This window comes from Anastrepha obliqua, chromosome 6 (genome assembly GCF_027943255.1).
Source record: "Anastrepha obliqua isolate idAnaObli1 chromosome 6, idAnaObli1_1.0, whole genome shotgun sequence".
Lineage (NCBI taxonomy): Eukaryota > Metazoa > Arthropoda > Insecta > Diptera > Tephritidae > Anastrepha > Anastrepha obliqua.
Genome location: NC_072897.1, coordinates 20,912,837 through 20,938,775, shown reverse-complemented (window position 1 = coordinate 20,938,775; position 25,939 = coordinate 20,912,837). Strand labels below are relative to the sequence as shown.

At 38.7% G+C, this 25,939-nt stretch overlaps 1 long non-coding RNA gene across 1 annotated transcript in view; it reads right to left on the bottom strand.

Moving 5' to 3' along the window:
• Window positions 1–921: 921 nt before the first annotated feature.
• Window positions 922–25,939, bottom strand: part of LOC129249963 (uncharacterized) — an 84,407-nt gene continuing 59,389 nt past the window's right edge. The window contains exon 3 of the long non-coding RNA XR_008582760.1: window positions 922–1,156. This is a non-coding gene — a long non-coding RNA (uncharacterized LOC129249963). The remainder of the gene's footprint in view (window positions 1,157–25,939) is intronic.

Sequence of the window (25,939 nt, the reverse complement as noted above, 5' to 3'; positions counted from 1 at the left end):
ATCATCCAAAATTATATATGTACATATGTTATGTCTGTCTGTCTGGTGTCTGTAAAACTTTGTTGAATCCCTTCAACTGAATCAAAATCCTCTATAGAAAACGCTTCATTACATTTGCGCATACCCTACAACACAGTGCTGAGTACTTTCGCCAAAAATTCCAACACATTGACAAATATTTTATTAGTCTCTAATACATGCGCATTGACAAATTGAAAATTGTCGAATGAGCAAAAGAGATAACTAAATGTGAAACTTTTTTTTTCGTGAAAGCGCTGTTGAAATGCTCCTTTTTTATACTATTCGTCAGTAATGCCACAACGGGAGAAATATTGATTGGGTATTTTTAGAACAAAAATTGGGAATTTACAGTTTCCTTATTTTCATTGATGTAGATACATATAAGTATAAAAAAATAAGCACACTCAGTATAAAATACATAAATAAGCAAAAAATTAAAAAAACATACATATTTACATACAAAAACCAACACTCAGTTTTCAATAGAATTACATGTATTCAAAATGTATTCAGGAAAGTGTGATTGATTTTGACAGTGGTCTCATAAAAATTATATTATAACCCAAAAAACATATTATATAATATTTTAAAACAATTAATTATATGTATTACATTTAAATCGCGAAATTTTTCCTTTAACGTTAAAACGAACTGTTTTCGTCAATTATTTTTTGTGCTCTATTTCTTGCAGCTCGCCATTCCGACTATTAGTTGTTCCCAGGAATTGGCAATACTTAGAAGTATTGAAAGGAATTTCTAGGCGCGCTTTCAAACAAAAAACCCATCTAGTTATCCATAATTGTAGAAAATTTCCTCCTGGAAGGCGGTTGTACTTATTGTGATATTATTTAAAATATTGCCGCAGTGAAAAGTGGATTGTGAATAAATCGAGTGTAAATCAGGTATGCATATTCAAATTCTAACCAAATGTGATTCTATCGTGGTTTCATAAGCATTTTGGTAAAATAAGCATTTTTAACGTTCTACGTTACCGGATTTATATCCGGCCATGGACTGTCACTTCAGCAGTATTCTCCGTATATGTATGGATAATGCTTATGCTGCTTCAACAACAACGTGTGAAGTTGCAGTTTTGTGGCTGCTCTGAAGAAATTGTGATATTTTGTTGAAAATACTGAAAAGTGCGATAAAATAATATTTTCATAAAAAGTAAAAATAATAAATATAATAACATAAAAATAATAATAATATAGAAATAATAAAAATTTTCTTTTTTTCAGAAGATTATACATTCCTTCCTTCGGAGTTTTGCAGAATATCCAGGAATCTTAATGAAATAGGCAATTGGAAGTCTATGGAATTTAGACAACCATTTTACTTTATTGCATGCTGGAATTCGACTTCTTTCTTGTGAAAAGTCTTATAAGGTAGAATTGAATATCGCAAATGAAATTTTGAAAGAATTTGTAAAGTTGTTTGGGGATTTATATGGCGACTATTTAATAAGCTTTAACGTACACAATCTGTAAATATGTAAAATCTTTACACCTGTAAATATGTAAAATCTTTAAATCTGTAAATATGTAAATTCTTAGTTTGTAAACAAGAAATGAAAAAAAAATATATATTATTAGAATAAATTTAAATATGTAAATATATAATCTAAAATTTTAAAATACTTAGTTTGTGAACAATAAATGAATATAATACTATAAATGTAATTTTGCTGATGAGTTTATGATGACAACAATGAGGAGTTTAGGCCATTTGTGCTGATGAGTTTATGATGACAACAATGAGGAGTTTAGGCCATTTGTGCTGATGAGTTTGTGATGACAACAATGAGGAGTTTAGTATGCCTTTAGAGCAGGGCAGATATATTTTTCAGTTATAAGAAATAGCTATTGGTAAAAGAGAGATAGAATGTCACACCGACAAGGGGAAACTATCAGAAATTTCCCATGGCTAGAACAAAAATGTGTAGTTGGATGAGGATAGTGATGATGATAATATGAGTGCTTATATGATAGTCAGCTGTCTTGTAGGGTATGTATATGCTGTGTGTATGTATGCTCACTAGCCATGTAAAACTTCTCAAGAAATCTAGGCGCAGCGCACATTCATAGGCACACCATTGTACATATACACATATTTTCGTACATATATTGATGCATACATATGTACGAAGCCGCGGCCACTCGACTTGACAAAAATTCAAGATTTACCAAATATTGGCAAATAATTCTACGCGAAATATTCCAATATTGACTATTTTCGAATTGTCGAGAAAATTGGCATATGGGCGGCTCGTTTTATGAATGAAAGTACTTGCTCTTATAACTATGAGCTCAAATTTATCAATGAATTTTTTGATGATGAGTTTTTGTTGTACAGTACAATAGTTGAAACTGTTCGGCGCCGCCGCGACTGTTCAGCGCTATGGCAACTAGAATGATGGCCGCTACGCCTGCGCCTATGACTGCATTTCGTTCTTGTAGTCGCTAGGCATAGAATTTTAGCTTTGAACGGCATACGCATTTTGAAGAATAAAGTGAGTGCCCTGTGTGTGCGGTTGTATGCACATGCATATGTGTATATTAATAAGCATTGTTTTGCTTGAATTCAATTCACATATTTATATTTGCATATGCCATCTTCCTGTGTGCCTGGTAATGAAGCGTTTTGTATACAGAATTTTTTGATTTGATCAATTGAACGTACATAGTTAGGGCATCAAGTGTGCATATACGCACATGCAAATACGTCGATGCATATGCAGAAGAAATTGTTTTAGCATTTGCAGGAATTCGATCATTCGAATATTTACTCCCTAATTATTGCATGAAATTTAAGGCGATGCGGGTGAGGTGGGTCATGGTTGCTTCAGTACATACATATGCGTGCAACACTATATTTAATAAAGATGCAATTGAACTTAGTTGTCCCATACATGCAAATACGTTTCTTTGAAGTTTTCCTTTATTTATTTTAAAGTTTTATACTGTCTAGAAAATGCATACATACAAATGTATGTATGTATATTATTATTCACTGTAATGAAATGTAAATTGAAAAAAAATTTGGTTTGCCAAAGGAACAAATAAATGCATATTCAAATGTAAATACATATGTCGATATACCAAAACACTTGTATGCTATGAATTAATTTCGACTCAAAATATTAGTAAAAATTTTCATCAAATTTGTTTAGTTTTAAATTTACCAAAACGCACATACCAAAATGTGAGAGGTCGTTTTATAATGTATTTTTTTAAATTAAATCAAAATATTAAAGTTACTTTGATTTGAAATGTTGGCGCATATAATAAATATTCAATCATTTTTTTTTTCATCATCTTTGTTTGAAAATACAAATTGAATAAATTTTCGTTTATCAAGGGAACATAAAAATGCACAAGCAAATACTTTGCAAAATGACGTCGGCTATTCGTCAATTTGATTTCCTACAGAAGCCAAAAACTGTGCAGGGCCAATATGCTAAAGGAGAAATCGCTGTAAACAGCTCTGTTAAAAGTTTCACCACACCCCGGCGGCGGTTAGACTTCATTTTTGACAATTCACACTATTCGTAGCTCGTGAGAATTCTCTATCATTAACGTTCTCTGTTAATCCTTTGTTGGTAAGCGGCGAAAACGGAACAACTTAACGATTATCAATTTTAATGTCCAGCTGATTAATTTGGCTATTGTTGACCATCCGTTGCCATCAGTGGATCGCCGGCATTAAAGTTTATAGCATATGATTTCATTGAACACTCTTGCGGTAAAATCGTGACGATCAACAGGTGATTGGCCAGGAAATATTTCTTGTCAAATTTCTGTCGACTGTGCATGTGAATGTTATAAACAAATATGGTGGACCATAATGACGTACATACGATATAGTATCCTGAACGTATTCATTCATATGCCGCGGATTTACTACGTATGTTGCTGTAAGAATAGTTGTTCTACCAAGATTCTGTGCATTACCATCAGCGTTGATGGCATCCCGAAGATGAATGTAATCTTCAGAACGTAGTTTCGCTTGCTTCAATCTGATAAATATCAATCGCTCAGTTTCAACATTTACGTATAGTTAGTAATAGAAGTAAGTATACACCGGACACGTTTTCAATTTTCCCCCAATCGATTCCTTCAAACAACCTAAGTTATAACAAAATTTTGTTTTATTTACATGAATGAAATACAAAAGTCATATTTAATCCAAATATTGACAAAATTTAAAAAGGAACAAAGTTATAGCTTTTTATATTAAACTTTATAAAAATGCATGTCTCAAAAGTAAGTATACAGTTCAATATTTTATTAATTTGTGAAATAAAAAACATAATTTAAATCAAATCCTAGTATTTGGTAGGATAACTATTAGACTTTACAATCGCCTTAAGTCGTGATGGCATTTATTTCACCAAGTTTTCAGCTACAGCTGGTGGTATTTTACTCCATTCCTCTTGAAGGACGTTTTTCAGTTGTTCCTTATTTCTAATCGGATGTTTACGTATTTGCCGCTTTAAATGTTCCCATTAATGTTCGATTGGGTTGGTGTCCGGGGAGTGTGGCGGTGTTTTCAGCTGTTTTCTCACATTGTATAACAGCTACTCTCGTACAATGTTGGATGTAAGCTTCGGGTTATTATCCTGCTGGAAGATAAACGTTCCTCTAAGGCCCAATTTCGTAGCGCTTTCTTTTAAATTATTTTTCAAAATATTTAAATACCCATATCGGTCCATAATATTTTCGATAAATACCAAGTTTCCCCCTACATGCTTCACAGTGCCGGTCATATTGTTTGGATCCAATTCCGCGTTAACTTTTCTCCAAACTTTTTCACGGCCATCAGATCCACAGATACTGAACTAACACTCATCAGAAAATATGACTTGGTTCCAAAACGTTTGGTCATATTTTTCATGATCTTTTTTCGAATGAAATCCGTTTACTCCAATTGACACTACTCACGAAGGGGTTTTTCCTAACATTGCTCCCATGATAACTAGCACTATGCAAAACCCGGCGAATAGTTTGGTGCTAAATTGTTTTCCAGGCTCATTTTCAACTTCAGATTTCAATTTGGGGGCACTTATTTTGGGGCTTGTCCTGATTTTCCGTAAGTCTCAGCTTTTTTCTCTGTGACTTAAGAGCGGCGGACGCCCACAACGCTCTTTATTAGTGGTGCTTCCCACACTTTTATATTTATTCACAATCTTCTGAACTGCAGCAAAACTCCTATTTATCAAACGACCGATTTCTCGCAATGATTTATGTCCCTTGTGATATTTTATAATCAGTTTTTTAAATCATCAGAAAGCTCTTTCCGTCTTGGTGCCATTACTAAAAGTGTCGCAAAAATTAATACAAAACCTACTTCCCTAAATTTTTATACTCACTTTAATTATTTCCTTTTAATCGCTTTAAATTTTTAATCTATACGTAAAATAAATGTTATGCTAACTGAACAATCGTTTGCTGTATACTAACTTTTGTGTCATAAATATCGCTAGCATCAAAGACAAAGCAAAGCGTGGATAACGCTACCTAAAATTTACAGATAAATTAAGGCGCATATGAAAGCTTATCCCAGTACACCTTTACCATGTGTAAAATATTTTGATTACCAATAAAGGAAAGCGTTAGCGTCAAACCATTCCATAAATCATATCCGCAGAATGTTGGTGGAAGTGATGCCATTTCCCCGAACCACAAGCCTATATGAAAAATAATTCGTTGAACTAACGTTTTTGTCACAGACGTTGCAGTTGATTGTTACGAAAATGTAAAACAATATTCCGTTTTTCTAATTTTCACCCGCGCATTAAATCGTCTTGCGTGTTGTCTTGTATACGTCTTATCTGCTTTGATGACAATTTGATGGTTACTCGGCGGCTTGCGCTCCAATGCGGTCGTAAATAATGCAGCCAATTGGTCTTTTCATCGAATTGTTGTGTGCAAAACGCTGATCGACTCGACTTGCTCAATTGCCCATAAAATGAATTACTATTCGGCGTTAGCATTAAGGCACCTGCTAGATGATATATTTGACCCTGAGTCTTGAAAGTTGGCATAACTTTTATTGCGCCAAATGACGTCATTTGAAAACAATTATTGTATTGCTGGATATGCTCATTTCCCTCGCTCAATACAAACCAACTTCATTTTTAAACTTAAATTGCCTTACAATATTGGCACGAAACGTTCATTGGTCTAATAGCAACCATTTGCTGTGAACTGTAATCGACTTGCACGTTATAATTGAATGCAGCTCGATAAGGGTTAAATGCATAATTTCTACATATGTTGTTGGTTTCGATTCCATCGACTCCGATCAAGTTCATTCCACTCTTCGTGTTGCTCAACAGCAGAGAACATTAATGTATAGAGAAGTCTTAATGACGGGAACGCATGGAATTTTGAGGGGTACTCGTTTGGCGCGCGTGGTTAACTACAGACATATATTTCACCAAAAGTTAACAGAAATATACTCAACTGGACAAATTAAACAGCAGTTGAGTAAAATTCGTTTGTATGTAGGAAGAAAGAATGTTAACACTGGAGGCTAGCTACAGGCACTTTATCATAAAAAACAAATATGCTAAGTTCAATAGAGTTTTATAATACGTTCACATATAAGTAGATGACCTACTTTTTCGTGTTTAACTCCCAATCCGTAATTAAAAAGCGAGATATCCCATACAAAATTTTTCTCCCAAAATCTGAAATTATGAAATAATCCTAGATAATAGCCATACTTTTTGACATACAACCCTGTGTTATCGATAATTACTATTACGAATGTAGGGAGAAACATCAAAATAAAAACTAAATGAAATGGACGCCGGCAAAGAAAATAGGCCTGTAAACTTCCTTCTAATAAGATATGTATTAAATATTATTATATATGGATTCATTTTACAGAAAAAAGCGTGTCCATACACGTTTTGTCCTCTTATTACTTATTATAAAATGTTATATAGAATTTCCCACGGCGGCCGCCGTAGCCGAATGGGTTGGTGCGTGACTACCATTCGGAATTCACAGAGAGACCGTCGGTTCGAATGTCGGTGAAAACACCAAAATTAAGAAAAACATTTTTCTAATAGCGGTCGCCCCTCGGCAGGCAATGGCAAACCTCTGAGTGTATTTCTGCCATGAAAAAGCTCCTTATAAAAATATCTGCCGTTCGGAGTGGGCTTGAAACTGTAGGTCTCTCCATTTGTGGAACAACATCAAGACGCACACCAACAGCTGACAGCTGCTTTGCTTGCACGTGTTTCGGCTCGTCTTCGATTTTTACCTATTCAAAAAGATGGATCAAAGAACCTGTATCAAATTTTGTGTGAAAAACGAAGTTAACATAGAAAAACAACACACTAATGATGCCACAGAAACCGTATTCCCCAGATCTGGCCCCCTGTGACCTTTTCTTCTTCCCGAAACTGAAGAGGGCCATGAAAGGACGACGCCACGCTACGATTGACGAGATAAAAACGGCATCAAAGGAGGAGCTGAACAAGATAGAAAAAATGATTTTTTGAAGTGCTTCGAAGATTGGAAGAAACGTTGGCACAAGTGCATAATATCTCATGGGGATTAGTTTCAAGGTGACAAAATATATATTAATGAATAAAAAAATAATTTTTGAAAAAACACATAACTCGCGATACTTTTTGAGCACAACCCGTACATTATGTCTGTCTAAAACATCTACTGTTAAAACGTTGTTGAATCCCTCCAACCAAATCAAATCCTTCATAGAGAATTAATTCATTATCAGGCACACAAGAGGAGGACATATGCAAATTTAAATATATGAAGTTATATACATATGCGCATATATATATACATACTAGCGGACTCTCACCCGCTTCGCTGGGTGAAAGAAAAGTATAAATGAAAAGTGTTCTTTGTTTTTTTCTTGTTTCATCATTTAATTCATGCTCGGCCATTATTTTGTGACTTATTCTAATGTGGAGTTGCCTGATCTCCCATCGGGCGCGTCCCAGGTGGTGGATAGGAAAGCCCCGGGCATCACAAGAGTGGAAAACAATGGTATTATTACTCCAGGTGGAATCCACACAAGTGGCAATCCACCCGCTTCGGCGGCAGGGGCATGGATTCTGGAGGCCTCAACCATTACCCAAGTCTCTCAGCTCTACGAGCGAGAGCGCATCCTGGAGGAGACGTGGGTTGCTATCGCAATCTCCTCTCCTTCAGAGTCTGAGAAACGTTTCCCTGCTTCGGAGGGCCTGAGTAGTGAGGTCTCTTCGGTGGCTGCACGACCTTCCAAAGAAGCAGGGAAATCGAAGAGCGTGGCAAGGAGGAAGAGAAGAAAGCGGCGGGCAAGGCTCATGCGCGAGAAATCCTCATGTGGCTCTGCCGGCCCTTCTGCGTCTGTGTCTTCCAAAAGACCTCGGTCAGCGGAAGTGACACCCACGGAAGCTACCGAATCCTCGGTAGGCACGGGCACTCTCAAGTTGTCTCGCTCTCGAGGTAAGCGGGGAAAGACGGTGGCTGAAAGCAGCACACCTCCTTGCGCTGCGGTTGCCGCCAATGGCCGAGCCACGACCCCCCAAGGTACGAGCGCGGTCTTGGGTGCGGCCAGGCCATCTTATAGCGAGAAGGCTGCTGGCCCACGACCTGTGGCTGTGATTGGAAAACTCGGGCCTGACCATCAGCTGATGGATGCAGAAATCAAATACTGCAAAAGTCAACTGATGCGTCAGGTTATTGCCTCCGGTCCGGAAGCCAGCGCAAGGACAAAGGACGGCACCAGAAAGGTGACGTGCGCGTCTCTGGCCAACTTCGAGTGGATCAGGACCATGGTCAATAACGTGCCCCCCATGGGGACCACTCGCTTCGCAGTCTACAGTCTCGCAGTGTACCCCTCAGGCAGGTCATCTGCTGGATTCCGGATCCAGACCTGTCTACGGCGGATGTCCTATCCTGTCTACGTGCCCAGAATCCGGGCATCAACAAGAGGCTTTGGCGAGTCGTCTCGTACACCAAGAGCAAAAACCGGGAAGGGAAGGAAGAGGCTGCTCTTGTGGTGGCTTGAGCGATACCGTGATGTTCAGAAGATCTACAAGAGGCTTATTCGGGAATCGAAAAGACCCTCATTTAGGGAATTCTGCAGCGGTATTGAATCTCTGAGTGACACGGCGAAATTGATTAGGATCCTGAAAAGGAACCCAACTGCAAAGCTGGGGTCACTTAGGAAATCTGATGGCTCCTTCATGGAGCGGAAAAGAGAGACACTCAGCTTGCTGATGGAATCTCACTTTCCTGGTAATCAGATAAGCATCTGCCGGCAACAGCCCTTATTGATAGAGGCAGTTGTCAGAGCTGTTTCACCTTATCGGCATGACTGGTTCGTTGCCAGATCTGCGGTGAATGAGGCCGCCATTCGATTTGCCATCAAATCTTTTGGCGGCTACAAGCCGCTCGGACCAGATGGCATATATCCTGCCATGCTGAAGGAGGGTGCAGAGATCGTGACAGTAGCCCTGATGAAAATCTTCTCGGCATGCCTGGCACTGGCTTGCATACCACGCTCTTGGAGGATGGTGAGGGTCGCTTTCATCCCAAAGGTTGGAAAAGACGACTACACCAGCCCCAAAAGCTTTAGACCCATCAGCATGACCTCTTTCATGCTGAAAAGTCTCGAACGACTGGTGGAACTGCGCATACGTCAGAAGTCGCTGAAGACTCACCCTCTGTCTCTATTTCAGCATGCCTATCAGAGTGGAAAATCCTGCGAGTCGGCACTGCAAAACCTTGTTGCTAGGGTAGAGCTGGCCATCGACAGGAGGGACTACGCTATGGGCCTCTTTTTAGACAAAGAGGGGGCGTTTGATAATGCCACTTTTGATAGTATGTGTAACTCTGCTAGTAGGCACGGCGTTGACCGGGTGCCAGTAAATTGCATTCGTTCGATGCTGGCCCAAAGAATCGTTTCGGTGTGAGCAGAGGAAGATCTGCTGGTGTCATCTGGGGTTTATAGAGGCTGCCCCCAAGGCGGTGTGCTGTCTCCATTGCTCTGGTGCGTGGTAATCGATCCTCTACTCACCACCTTAAACGAGTCGGGAGTCTACGCACAAGCATATGCGGACGATGTTGCTTGTTTGGTAACAGGCCCTTCGCTTATGAACATCTGCAGGAAAGTGCAGAAAACTCTGGATCGGATTGACACTTGGTGCTGTGCGAACGGGCTATCGGCAAATCCCGCCAAGACTGGTATTGTCCTCTTTACAAGAAAGAGGAAGCTTGATGGACTCGTTCTGCCAAAGCTAAAAGGAGTCACAATCCAGCTATCCCAGGAAATTAAATATCTTGGAGTAATCCTCGATAGTAAGCTCCTATGGAAATCACACGTTGAAACAAAGGCATCCAAGCACTGACAGCTTTCTGGCAGTGCAAAGGTGTCTTTGGGAACAAGTGGGGTCTCTCTCCTAGCAAGGTCCTATGGATCTACACGGCTATGATAAGAACCATTATCACCTATGCATCAGTGGTCTGGATGAGTAGACTTTCTCTATTGGGAGTCAGGAGGACCTTATCGAGACTACAACGCACTGTGGCCATCTGTTGCACCGGAGCTTTTCCGACTACTTCAGGCCCGGCACTATATGCTCTGATTGGTTTACCACCACTTGATGCTTTCATCCAAGGAGAGGCCTTGAAGGCCATCTGCAGACTGAAACACAGTGGGAACTGGTACGGCCCTTGTCCGGCATTGGAACACAGAGAAGGCATGGACATCGATTCAACGATTCTCTCCATGCCCCTTGACTCCATGTAATCAAGAGTCGTACTTGAAAAGAGATACAGTGTAGTGCTACCAGAGGCTCAGTTGTGGGGGGACTCAGAAAATGAGCCCGGCAAACACTGTTTTCGCATTTTTACGGATGGCTCCAGGACCGAGCAAGGCTCCGCCTCTGGGGTCTACGTGGAATCCAGCGGGATAAAACTGCACTTTGCTCTTGGAATGCATGCATCAGTGTTTCAAGCGGAGGTGTATGCAGTTCAAGAAGCGATGAACTTTGTTGTGGAAAAACGATGGAGAAGCAGATCTATATGTGTCTGCAGCGACAGCCAAGCTGCGCTTATGGCCTTAGACAGCCCTCCAACCACATCAGGGGTAGTGAAGTCCTGTAAATCCAGGCTGAACTATGTCGGTAGACATAATAGCCTGATGCTAACATGGGTCCCGGGACTCCTGGGTATCACGGGTAACGAGACCTCTGACTCCTTAGCTAAGATGGGCTCTGAGGCCAACTTCTTTGGGCCAGAGCCCGCTTTGCCACTCCCTTCTGCGGCCATCACGGCCACGGTTAGCAAATGGGTAACTACCACCCACAAGCAAGCTTGGCAGGCTGAGAGAGGCTGCAGATGGACAAAACTGATGTTACCTGTCATGTCCGATCGACTGTCGCAAACCCTTCTGTCATTAAGCAGAGGGGAGTGCAGACGGCTGGTTGGACTGATGATGGGCGGCAAAGCACATGGAAAGGTTGTACCCTGCCCAGCTTGTGAAGAGGAGGATGAGACGCCGGACTTCCTGTGTGTCTGCCCCGCCTTCGCTCGAATCGGGTTTGAGGTCTTTGGCACTGATGTGTTAAGAAGCGACCATCTTGGCTCCTTGGCACCACAATATCTACTCAGATTTCTTCGGAGATCGGGTAGATTTAAAGAAAATTAAAAGGGAATCCAAGTGTAGTACAATGGACTCAATTAATGTCTGAGTGCTGCACGTGCTAATAACAATGTTTTATTTATTTTAGTGACTTACTCTAATGATTGTAAACTAATAATTTATTCTAAAGCCTTCTGATACACAAAATTTTTGGTTTTATTTTCATGCGGTGTATAAATATAAAGTAACGATGGTTTCCCTACTCGAGAACATCCTACATACAGTTGCCCATGTCCAAAGCATGGAAAAGTTAGGTCAATTAAACATAATTGAAGTGTTTGACCTTGAGACTTATTGATTGTAATAGCAAAAGCAAGGCGAATGGGAAATTGAAGTCGCTTAAAATCATTGGAATGCGCGGAATCAAAACATCTTCACCTTTAAATTTGCCTTTCAAAATTGTTGCTTCAATTACATTGTTGATTGTCCGTTTCACTGCTTATCTTGTCCCATTGCATAGTTTCGGCTGATTGATATTTCGCAACATAATGATCACTGCGCCGACTTTCAATTGCAAACGATGTGGTGGCAAGCCAGGCAAATTAAGTGAATTCAAAAATTCAATTGGATAATTCATTACATCGTCGGGATTAGTGATTGAATCAATTGATTTATAGATGACAACTTCACCTGGAATTTGAGTCAAAATACTGGCATTGATTTCATTGACATCGACATTTTTGGCAGCTAATATAGCTCTCTCGCTTAGCCAATCTTGATTTCGATAGTTTTGTGCAATATTTGGGAATACATTTTGCACTAATTGTACTCTTGATTCTGTTACGGTACAAAAATGAGTTGGAAGTGTGATCATGCCTGTATTCTTATCAATTGGCTTTCGTCCATTTCCAATTTGCAACAAATGTTCGGAAAATTCAGCAGCTGTTGGATCATTCTGTAACTGCACACGAACATTAGTAGTTAATGTGGGTTTTTGAATATATCTCCACAGATTAGAATTCAATTCATCAGCTGCTGTTGATTTGGGAATAACAGGCAAAGTTTGTCGAAAATCACCGGCCAATAGAATTAGTGCACCACCAAATATGTTTGTGTTATTTCGAAAATCTTTCTGTGTTCTATTTCAGGCTTCCAGTGATTTTTTATGAGCCATCGTACATTCATGCCATACAATAATTTTACATGTTTGTGAAACCTTTCCCATTCCAGAATTTTTAGAAATGTTGCAAGTTGGTTCTTCATTTACTTGCATATTTAATGGTAACTTTAATGCAGAATGTGCAGTGCGACCGCCGTCCAATAAAGTTGCCGCTATTCCAGATGATGACAAAGCCAGTTCAATATTATTTTGTGATCAAATGGTGGCCAAAATTAACGACAACAAAAACGTTTTTCCAGTCCCACCTGGTGCATCTAAGAAGAATATTCCTCCCCTTTCATTTGCAACATTGTCTATAATTGTGTCATATGCCTGCCTTTGTTCTGTGTTTAATTTTGGTAGGTTTGTTGTTACAAATGTGTTCAGATCATTTCGAACATTTTCTTTTTTACGTCTTAATTCTGCATTGTATGCATAATGCATCGGACGATTTGGTGCGATCATACCTAACTCACTCAGAGTTTTATTTGCAATCATCAGGCAAAAGTCTTCGATTTTAATTAATGCCTCATTATATAATTCATCTGTATAATTCAAATTTGGATTTGCAGTAATGCGACGTACTTGATGTAGGATATCTTCTGTCATGTATTCTTGGTAAGTACTCCACAATTCTTTTGGGTTTGCTGGGAAACATGTAGCAGTAATGATGGCAAATAGTGTTCTTATTTGGTGTGGAGAACTTGTTGCACATGCATCCATAAGAGTTGCATCCCACTGATTATCATTTTCAAGCAAATTCAATTCTTTGCATGCTTGCTGATAAGTACAACAAAAATGACCATTAACTCGTTTCAAACTTTCGAATGATCTTGGGCCGGGAATATCAAATAAGAGTAAACGTAAATAGAAACATTCCACTTTACTTGGATGCACAGTGTTAAGTCGTCCGATTGGATATCCATCTACAGGTATTCCTCGTTGCCTCCGTACCCAGGACCTTGATGATGCATTCCAAGTATAATATTTAGGAACATTTGAATAAAGCAATGTTCTTGCAAATGAATCTGCTTCACATAAGTTGAAAAATGCAGTTAATGTTGTTGCTGGTGGTCGTTCGGCCATTTGTTGAGCAGTATTTTCAGTGAAATAAACACTTTGTTCATTTTCTAAATGGACTGACGAATGAATAACAGCTGGATGGCGATCATGAATCGGAAATGATAATATTCTCCAAACTGCTTCGTTTCTACTAATGTATCTTCCCATTTGGTAATTAGTAATTTCATCATTTCGATTTACAACTCCAAATACTGCCATGTCACTTCCTTTATTGATATATTTGCATATGTATTTGATGGATTTTACGGAGTTACAATATTCAACATTTATATGTGCGTTAAATGTTTTCGATAATAATTTGGAATACGGAACTATCCAACGGTTATCGATATCCACATCTTGATTATTTATTTTCACAGTGACTGTTTTTCCATTATCTTCTGGTGATCTTCTACGGTACAATGGATATTCATCATTTCCAGTCATTGTTTCACCAATTAATTGCCTTGGGTAGTTTTTTGAACATTTACCACCAACCATACATGGAGAATTTTGATTTAACGTACCACACGGTCCATGAATCATGTTTTTGGTTACAGTAGTATGTAATTCTGGATCTTCATTTATATCTGGAATTTCTGCACATATAATATGATCAATTTTATCTGTGGTTAGTTTTTGTTTTAACCAAATCAAAATATGCGCATGAGGCAAGCCTCTTTTCTGCCATTCCACAGAATACATGAAACATTGTACATCTCCGTAAACTTTATGTTTTACAATGAAATCCATTAGAGACTGTAGCTTTCGTCTAAACACTCTTGCAGTAATGTCATGCCCATCAGTAGCTGATTTCCCAGTATATAAACTACTAGCAAACCCGGCCCCCTTCGCTAGGCACACTAAAATAGAATAGATATGGTTTAGAACAGAAAATATATGGTTTTCATATTATTTATTTCTTTATTCTTTATTCAAGCGCTTTGGCATAAACAATATTTTTTGTTTTTCTATTTGTTTTTGAGTAAATATAAAATATAAATTGAAAATCAGGAAAAAAGAAGATTGTTTTTAAATTTCAAATCAACGCATATGAATAAACAATCGTCTTGTTTCCTGATCAGCCATGAATTTTTCGTTTCAATTTATATGTTTTATTAAGCATTGGAGCTTTTTTAACCATTATCCATTTATATTTAAAAAAAAAAAAACGAAAAAAATTGTTTTTTCCACGAACACATAATTTCATTCGGATTTCACATTAAATTCTCAAATTTCGTAAGAAATTATTCACTGTTCCAAAATCCACTCCAAAAAATTCACAAACAATTTTTACATGTTGCACTTACGTTTTTTCCTTATGGCATCCAAATCAGAAAGAAATATTGACACATTGCAACTCACACTGTCAATTTGACAGTTCAGTTCCGCCCCAAGCGTTAAAAAAGTAAACCACATTATGGCTGGTTCAAAACAACGCTGTACGCGTTGCCAGTGTTCCGAATTACTACCAAACTTTACGAAACCCATTTTCAATACTTACTTAACAATGTGTGTAAGTTTGGTTTTATTCGGTGCAAAGACACGGCGGATCCACGTTTTGGCATATATTTCGAGACCCTAGTCATCAATAGGTATGAAAATTACCCCGTATTAAAGCACTTATCAACAGCTTTCATTTGATACCCATATTGTACATACACAACCAAAGGTTACCCGGGTCCACGTTTTGACCTATATCTCGAGACCCCAGTCACGGAGCGGCATGAGCAGTACTCTGTACTAAAGCATTCACCAACAGCTTCAATTTGATATCCATATTGTACATACACAAGCAAAGGTTACCCGGGACCATGTTTTGACCTATATCTCGAGACCCCAGTCACGGAGCGGCATGAAAAATACTCTGTACTAAAGCATTCGCCAACAGCTTCAATTTGATATCCATATTGTACAAACACATTCTAGGGTCCACGCTTTGGTCACTATCTCGAGACCCTAGTCACGGAGCGGCATGAAAAATACTCTGAACTAAAGCATTCACCAACAGCTTCCATTTGATACCCATATTGTACATACACAACCGAAGGTTACCCGGGTCCACGTTTTGACCTATATCTCGAGACCCCAGTCACGGAGCGGCATGAAAGATACTCTGCACTAAAGCATTCACCAACAGCTTCAATTTGATATCCATATTGTACAAACACATTCTAGGGTCCACGTTTTGGTCTCTATCTCGAGACTCTATTCACGGAGCGGCATGAAAAATACTCTGAACTAAAGCATTCACCAACAGCTTCCATTTGATACCCATACTGTACATACACATCCGAAGATTACCCGGGTCCACGTTTTGACCTATATCTCGAGACCCCAGTCTCGGAGCGGCATGAAAAATACTCTGTACTAAAGCATTCACCAACAGCTTCAATTTGATATCCATATTGTACAAACACATTCTAGGGTCCACGCTTTGGTCTCTATCTCGAGACCCTAGTCACGGAGCGGCATAAAAAATACTCTGAACTAAAGCATTCACCAACAGCTTCCATTTGATACCCATATTGTACATACACATCCGGAGGTTACCCGGGTCCACGTTTTGACCTATATCTCGAGACCCCAGTCACGGAGCGGCATGAAAGATACTCTGCACTAAAGCATTCACCAACAGCTTCAATTTGATATCCATATTGTACAAACACATTCTAGGGTCCACGTTTTGGTCTCTATCTCGAGGCCCTATTCACGGAGCGGCATGAAAAATACTCTGAACTAAAGCATTCACCAACAGCTTCCATTTGATACCCATATTGTACATACACATCCGAAGGTTATCCGGGTCCACGTTTTGACCTATATATCGAGACCCCAGTCTCGGAGCAGCATGAAAAATACTCTGTACTAAAGCATTCACATAGAGCTTCGATTTGATATCCATATTGTACAAACACATTCTAGGCTCCACGTTTTGGTCTCTATCTCGAGACCCTAGTCACGGAGCGGGATGAAAAATGCTCTGAACTTTCACCAACAGCTTCCATTTGATACCCATATTGTACATACACAACCGAAGGTTACCCGGGTCCACGTTTTGACCTATATCTCGAGACCCCAATCACGGAGCGGCATGAGAAATACTCTGTACTAAAGCATTCACCAACAGCTTCAATGTGATATCGATATTGTACATACACATCCGAAGGTTACCCGGGTCCACGTTTTGACCTATATCTCGAGACCCCAGTCTCGGAGCGGCATGAAAAATACTCTGTACTAAAGCATTCACATATAGCTTCAATTTGATATCCATATTGGGCAAACACATTCTAGGCTCCACGCTTTGGTCTCTATCTTGAGACCCTAGTCACGGAGCGGATGGAAATACTCTGAACTAAAGCATTCACCAACAGCTTCCAATTTATACCCATATTGTACATACACATCCGAAGGTTACCCGGGTCCACGTTTTGACCTATATCTCGAGACCCCAGCCTCGGAGCGGCATGAAAAATACTCTGTACTAAAGCATTCACCAACAGCTTCAATTTGATATCCATATTGTACAAACACATTCTAGGCTCCACGTTTTGGTCTCTATCTCGAGACCCTAGTCACGGAGCGGCATGAAAAATACTCTGAACTAAAGAATTCACCTCGGCAGAATACAAAGATCAGCATGTGCAATATTGGTCGGTGCAATCAGATCATGTCCTAGAGCGGCTCTCAATGTACTGACACACGTTATTCCAATAGACCTACATATTAAGAAGACGGCAACCATGAGTGCATTTAGGTTAAACGAAGCGGGTCGCTGGAGAGAAAAAACTTATGGTCATCCCAGTCTATTATTGCGACAAACTCAGTTAATCTCGGTGAGAACTGACTACATCGTCCCGACGGTAACTTTCAATAGGAATTTTGCCACTCTCTTTCCAACTAAGGAAGAATGGAATAAGGGATTCTCTCTAAACAACTTCGACACTACAGTCTATACGGATGGAAGTAAAATGGGCTGCGGTGTTGGAGCTGGCATATATTCTTACAGACTTAAAATTGAGAAATCTGTGCGTCTCCCTAATACCAGCAGTGTCTTCCAGGCGGAAGTAAAACTGAAAAAAATCTTATATATAAAATAAAGTCAACTTTTTGAGTATGTTCGCTAACCGGCCGTGTCTGCACCGAATTAAACCAAACTTACACACATAGTTAAGAAGGTATTGAAGATGGTTTCCGTATAGTTTGGATACCTATTGGTGGATAGGGCTCGAGATATAGGTCAAAACGTGGACCCGGGTAACCTTCGGATGTGTATGTACAATATGGGTATCAAATGGAAGCTGTTGGTGAATGCTTTAGCACAGAGTATTTTTCATGCCGCTCCGTGACTAGGGTCTCGAGATAGAGACCAAAACGTGGACCCTAGAATGTGTTTGTACAATATGGATATCAAATTGAAGCTGTTGGTGAATGCCTTAGTACAGAGTATTTTTCATGCCGCTACGTGACTAGGGTCTCGAGATATAGGTCAAAACGTGGACCCGGGTAACCTTTGGTTGTGTATGTACAATATAGGTATCAAATGAAAGCTGTTGATAAGTGCTTTAATAAGGGGTGATTTTCATACCTATTGATGACTAGGGTCTCGAAATATATGCCAAAACGTGGACCCGCCGTGTCCTTGCACCGAGTTAAACCAAACTTACACACATTGTTAAGGAGGTATTGGAGATGGTTTCCGTATAGTTTGGATACCTATTGGTAGATAGGGTCTCGAGATATAGGTCAAAACGTGGACCCGGGTAACCTTCGGATGTGTATGTACAATATGGGTATCAAATGGAAGCTGTTGGTGAATGCTTTAGTTCAGAGTATTTCCATCCGCTCCATGACTAGGGTCTCGAGATAGAGACCAAAACGTGGACCCGAGAATGTGTTTGTACAATATGGATATCAAATGAAAGCTGTTGATAAGTGCTTTAATACGGGGTAATTTTCATACCTATTGATGACTAGGGTCTCGAAATATATGCCAAAACGTGGACCCGCCGTGTCTTTGAACCGAATTAAACCAAACTTACACACATTGTTAAGTAGGTCTTGAAGATGATTTCCGTATAGTTTGAATACCTATTGGTAGATAGGGTCTCGAGATATAGGTCAAAACGTGGACCCGGGTAACCTTCGGACGTGTATGTACAATATGGGTATCAAATGGAAGCTGTTGGTGAATGCTTTAGTTCAGAGTATTTCCATCCGCTCCGTGACTAGGGTCTCGAGATAGAGACCAAAACGTGGAGCCTAGAATGTGTTTGCACAATATGGATATCAAATTGAAGCTGTATGTGAATGCTTTAGTACAGAGTATTTTTCATGCCGCTCCGAGACTGGGGTCTCGAGATATAGGTCAAAACGTGGACCCGGGTAACCTTCGGATGTGTATGTACAATATGGATATCACATTGAAGCTGTTGGTGAATGCTTTAGTACAGAGTATTTTTCATGCCGCTCCGTGACTGGGGTCTCGAGATATAGGTCAAAACGTGGACCCGGGTAACCTTTGGTTGTGTATGTACAATATGGGTATCAAATGAAAGCTGTTGATAAGTGCTTTAATACGGGGTAATTTTCATGCCTATTGATGACTAGTGTCTCGAAATATATGCCAAAACGTGGACCCGCCGTGTCCTTGCACCGAATTAAACCAAACTTACACACATTGTTAAGGAGGTATTGAAGATGGTTTCCGTATAGTTTGGATACCTATTGGTAGATAGGGTCTCGAGATATAGGTCAAAACGTGGACCCGGGTAACCTTCGGATGTGTATGTACAATATGGGTATCAAATGGAAGCTGTTGGTGAATGCTTTAGTCCAAAGTATTTTTCATGCCGCTCCGTGACTAGGGTCTCGAGATAGAGACCAAAACGTGGACCCTAGAATGTGTTTGTACAATATGGATATCAAATGAAAGCTGTTGATAAGTGCTTTAATACGGGGTAATTTTCATACCTATTGATGACTAGAGTCTCGAAATATATGCCAAAACGTGGACCCGCCGTGTCTTTGAACCGAATTAAACCAAACTTACACACATTGTTAAGTAGGTATTGAAGATGATTTCCGTATAGTTTGGATACCTATTGGTAGATAATGTCTCGAGATATAGGTCAAAACGTGGGCCCGGGTAACCTTCGGACGTGTATGTACAATATGGGTATCAAATGAAAGCTGTTGGTGAATGCTCTAGTTCAGAGTATTTTTCATGCCGCTCCGTGACTAGGGTCTCGAGATATAGGTCAAAACGTAGACCTGGGGAACCTTTGGTTGTGTATGTACAATATGGGTATCAAATGAAAGCTGTTGATAAGTGCTTTAATACGGGGTAATTTTCATACCTATTGATGACTAGGGTCTCGAAATATATGCCAAAACGTGGACCCGCCGTGTCTTTGCACCGAATTAAACCAAACTTATGCACATTGTTAAGTAAGTATTGAAAATGGGTTTCGTAAAGTTTGGTTGTAATTCGGAGCAGTGGCAACGGGTACAACGTTCTTTTGAGCCAGCCATAATGTCGCTTACTTTTTTAACGCTTGTGGCGGAACTGAACTGTCAAATTGACAGTGTGAGTTACAATGTGTCAATATTTCTTTCTGATTTGGATGCCATAAGGAAAAAACGTAAGTGCAACATGTAAAAATTGTTTATGAATTTTTTTGGAGTGGATTTTGGAACAGTGAATAATTTCTTACGAAATTTGAGAATTTAATGTGAAATCTGAATGAAATTATGTGTTCGTGGAAAAAACAATTTTTTTCGTTTTTTTTTTTTTGAAAAATATAAATGGATAATGGTTCAAAAAGCTCCAATGCTTAATAAAACATATAAATTGAAACGAAAAATTCATGGCTGATCAGGAAACAAGACGATTGTTTATTCATATGCGTTGATTTGAAATTTAAAAACAATCTTCTTTTTTCCTGATTTTCAATTTATATTTTATATTTACTCAAAAACAAATAGAAAAACAAAAAATATTGTTTATGCCAAAGCGCTTGAATAAGGAATAAAGAAATAAATAATATGAAAACCATATATTTTCTGTTCTAAACTATATCTATTCTATTTTAGTGTGCCCAGCGAAGGGGGCCGGGTTTGCTAGTCTATATATATAAAAATTAAGCTTAAAAAAAGTGTGCATTTGTCTCCGGTAATCTCAGCAACGCGTGTAAGGAAAACAATGAAAGTTTCACACATTGTTGGTGTTTCTTTGGAAAAGGTTTCTGTGAAGTTTGATTGAAAGCCGAGAACGCGTGTGTGTGCGGTGCGTCGGTTAAGTGAGTGTGTTTTTGCTATTTGCCGCACGTATTTTTTGTACCGCACATAGCATTCATTAGAATTGAATACATTTTGGTCGTGTGTGTCTGGGCCGATTATTATGAAAATTGGTATATATATATATTTTCCCACGGTGAAGGTTAGTATAATATGCTTATTGATTCCACTCGCCACCAGGTGGCGCTGCCGAAGGCCAAAACGAGGACCCGGGTAACCCTAGGATGTGTTTTTACATTGTGGGTATCAAATCAAAGCTACTGATGAGTGCTTTAATACAGAGTATTTTTTAGATCTCTGAGTGACCAGGGTCTCGAGATATAGCCGAAAAGGTGGACCAAGGTACCCTTGGATGTGTTTGTACAATATGGGTATCAGATGGAAGCTGTTGATGAAAGCTTTTAAGTGAAGTAATTTTTACTACCCATTTCTGGGATAAAGGAAGGAGATGGAGCTGGAGATGGAAGAGGAAAAGGAATAGCTACAGGAGGAGGAAGAGGAAGAGGAAGAAGACCACTTATTATTAAAAATTAAAAAAAAAAATTCTAAACAAATTTTAAAATGTTACATATACGCTTATTATATAATATAAACGTTAATCTGAAGTCAGTTATAGTGAAAAATTCATTGTATCATTGCCGGCGTTATTGGTCATCGTTTCCTTAATTTTTTTGCAGAAAGGTTATGCTAATATGAGATATTACCTATATCATTCATATATTTACGTATTACCTGTGTACTCACAAATATACGGTTGAAGCAAATATATGTCAGTTTTTTTACTTCGCCTGGAAAAGTTTATATAAATTTAAGAAGAGTAAATAGAACTTATTTTATATCAGACTTCACGCAAAAAAGCCATTTGCACCTGAACACATAGCTGGGTTAAAGCGGGGGGGAATAGAACAGTTCTCTTCTCCTCCTCCGCTTTTACGCACACGTATTTGTATGGGATGAGTGCACGATGGCACATAAAAAGTCACTGGAAGCACTTGATAGGACATTACGAGATTTACGTAGTAAAAATGAAATATTTGGTCGTGCCTTAGTGCTGCTGGCAGGTGATTTTAGACAAACACTGAATGTTATTCCTCGAGCAACTGTAGCAGATGAATTGGTTGCATGTTTGAAATCATCATATTTGTGGAGAAATGTTCAAACACTCAAACTAACTACAAATGTACATGTTCTAATGCAAAATGATCCATCAGCTGCTGAATTTTCACAGCAATTATTGGATATTGGAAATGGCAAAGTTCCTGTCGATAATTTAACTGGCTTAATAACTTTACAACCAAACTTTTGTCAAATAAGTCAAACGAAAGAACAGTTAATTCAAAGTATTTTCCCAAATTTGCCTCAAAATTACAAAGGACATGATTAAAAGATATGATTGGCTTAGTGAGCGAGCCATCATGGCTGGCAAAAATAAAGATGTGAATGAAATGAATGCGGCTATTTTGGCTAACATACCAAGTCCAGAACAAATATATCGATCCGTTGACACTGTTACAAATAAAGATGATATTGTAAATTATTCCACTGAATTTTTGATTTCCCTTGATTTACCTGGATTACCGCCACACATGCTAAACTTGAAAATAGGAGCACCGATTATTATGTTGAGAAACATAAATCAACCACGACTATGTAATGGCACTCGATTAACAGTTAAGAGATTGATGAATAACGTCATTGAAGCAACAATTTTGAATGGAAAATACTCTGGTGCCGTGACCGAGGTTTACTTGAAAACGATGACCATTGGGGAAACACTTTAAGCGAAGCTTCGTTGTCACAGTGTCCAAAAAAACTAAGGGAGTTGTTTGTAGTCATACTTTTATTTTGCCAACCATCGGAACCATTGAAGTTATGGGATACTTTCAAAGATCAGTTCTGTGAAGATATTAGACATCGGAGCAGACAACAGAATCAGGATAAGACTTTACCCTTCACTGAAGTCATTTATAATGAAGGATTATTTGAAATTGAAAACAAACTTATAGAATTAAACGACAAAAATTTAAGTGATTTTGGATTACCTTCTCCCGTTCGTACCCAGAATAATACTATTGACACAATGGTACAACAGTACAACAGAAATGATCTAACAGCGTTTGTTAATGACAATGTGCCCAAATTAGTACCGGATCAAAGACATGCTTATGAGACTATTGTGGACAGCGTGAACAATAACATGGGGAGATAATTTTTTTTGGACGCACCAGGAGGCACAGGAAAGACTTTTCTCGCAAATTTGATACTTGCTAAGATACGGCAATCAGGGAAGATAGCGATTGCAGTTGCTTCGTCAGGAATTGCTGTAACTCTCTTGAACGAAGGAAAAACTGCTCACTCTACGTTTAAACTCCCGCTATCCGTTTCTTTAGATCAACGGTCTACATGCTCTATTCGGAAAAATGGGCCTCTTGGTAAGTTGCTACAAAAACCAAAAACCACCTAATGCAAATAATTCATTTATCTTTAGTTACATCATGCAACATTGTTTTTAAGTTAATTTAATAAAACTTATAATTTTTCTAAGTTTATTTTGTAAATGATTTCAAAATGTACTGCTTGGTAACACTACGTAGTGAGAGAGCAATCAGCTGACACGATTCTACGGAAAATTCCAAAATCCCACGATAAAATCTACGATATTACGGAACGGAAAGGTGGTGATTTTTCATCTACATGGGGCTCTCGATAGTTTCATTGTAACAGCTGACCGGGGCCTGCGTTTACGTCGGTGACTGATGGCAACATTTCGTTGGCAACGAAGTAGCATTGGCGGAAATAGTATTGATTGTTTTCGTATTTCACCAACATAATACTCGTATATCACCGGTGGCGTCCATGGGGAAAAGAAATGAAAAGATGTGCTCAATAACAGACCGTTGTTCTCCCAAGTGACGTGGCAGCCAAAGTTCAACTTACAATTTTCTTTTTCACCGCAGCTAAATAGCATGCCTGGTAATCACCTATCAACCTTCTTGAAAATCTATCATCCTTGTCGGTGACGGTACGTTTTCCAACATAGCTGGAGGGCAAACCTGTTAGTCTATCATTCGTTCTGCGGTACATAGCTGGCGGGGATTATAATGCTAAAAAAGTCAATTTGGGGTTCAAGATTGACGAACTCCAAAGGACGTAATTTACTGGACGCCATCAAAAGGAACAACAGGAAGTTCATAAGTAGTGGCGACTCAACATACTGGCCAACTGATAAAAAAAAAAGTCCAGATCTGATCAACTTTTTTATAACCAAAAACGTTAACCACGAAGATATGTCAATTAAATCGTTAATTGAATTGTCGTCTGACCATTCCCCAATAATAATGATAGTATATCAGAGCTCATATACGAAGGAATCCTCGAATAGAAACATATATAACAAAAAAAGCTGCTGGGATACATTTAGAGAAATAGTCATCCGTAATCTTAACAATAAAATAAGCTTAAAAACCTTTGACGAAATCGACAGTGCGATAGCCTATTTTAATCACAAAATAATGAACGTTGCTATGAAATCAACTCCACAAGAAACTATCTGTTCCTCGAGCTACAACATACCTGCACACATCCAAGAAAAAATCAAAATCAAAAACCCCTTACGTAAACGCTGGCAAATAACAAGGCAGCCACTTGACAAAAGCAAGCCTTCTTTACACAGCTGATATCCCTACACCGGCCACTAAGAATTCTCTAATAGCAACATTTGCAGACGACACTGTCTTGCTAGCATCAGACAAAGATCCAAGAACGGCTGCTTTTAACTTCAGGAATTACTTGACAACACCACTCAATGGTTCGAGAAATGGGGAATCAAAACAAACGAAGATAAAACCGCCCACGTCACATACATTAACAAGAGAAAAAAACAATACAATCCAATATTCATAAAGAATAAACAAATCCACCACGACACAAGGGCAAAATACTTGTGTATGATTAAAGACAATAAACTTAACTCGAAGTTACACATTGAACAAAAACGACGCAAAATCAAGACTAGGTTTAATCAACTTCATTGGCTTTTGGGAAAAAATTCAACGCTCTCACTAGAAAATAAAATACTAATATACAAAGTAATTATACCACCAATATGGAAACATGGCTCAGAGCTTTGGGGAACTGCGAGCAGTACCAGTACAAATATAAAAATTATACAACAAACGCAAAATAAGATACTCCGTATACTATCAAAAGCAGAGTGGCATATACTAAATGATAATATCCATCGAGAAGTTAAAGTAAAAACAGTCCATGAAGAAATCCGCAACAACAGCTTAAGACACACAAACCGACTACTAGAATATTCTAACAGGGAAATTCGGCAACTTCCATTAAAACGAGGCTTAAGCACAAACGACCAACTGACCTGCAGATGTAAGTGGTGTCACAATTTTAGGAATATATTTATTTATTAAATAATTAAGTTAATTAAATAACGAGTTAATTTTTTTTTAAATAAATGTATGTAGTGGTATTGGCTTCTAAATACTGTTGAAACCCAAAAAGAAAGAACAATTGTAAATATTTTAAGTTGAAATAGAAACAATAATAAGGGGTTAAGAAAAAAAAATTTTTCTGCCCGCTAATTTTATACGTATTCACACACTCGTCCCATCAGTCGTTGTTCAGACTAGATATCTGGAACTATCGATGGTGAGCGATAGTTTTCGATAGTACATATGATACAAACAAGGATGTATTTATGGGGAAAAAGCAACCACTTAGTTTCATTTAAAAATACGATCACATTCATTATTACTATAAGTA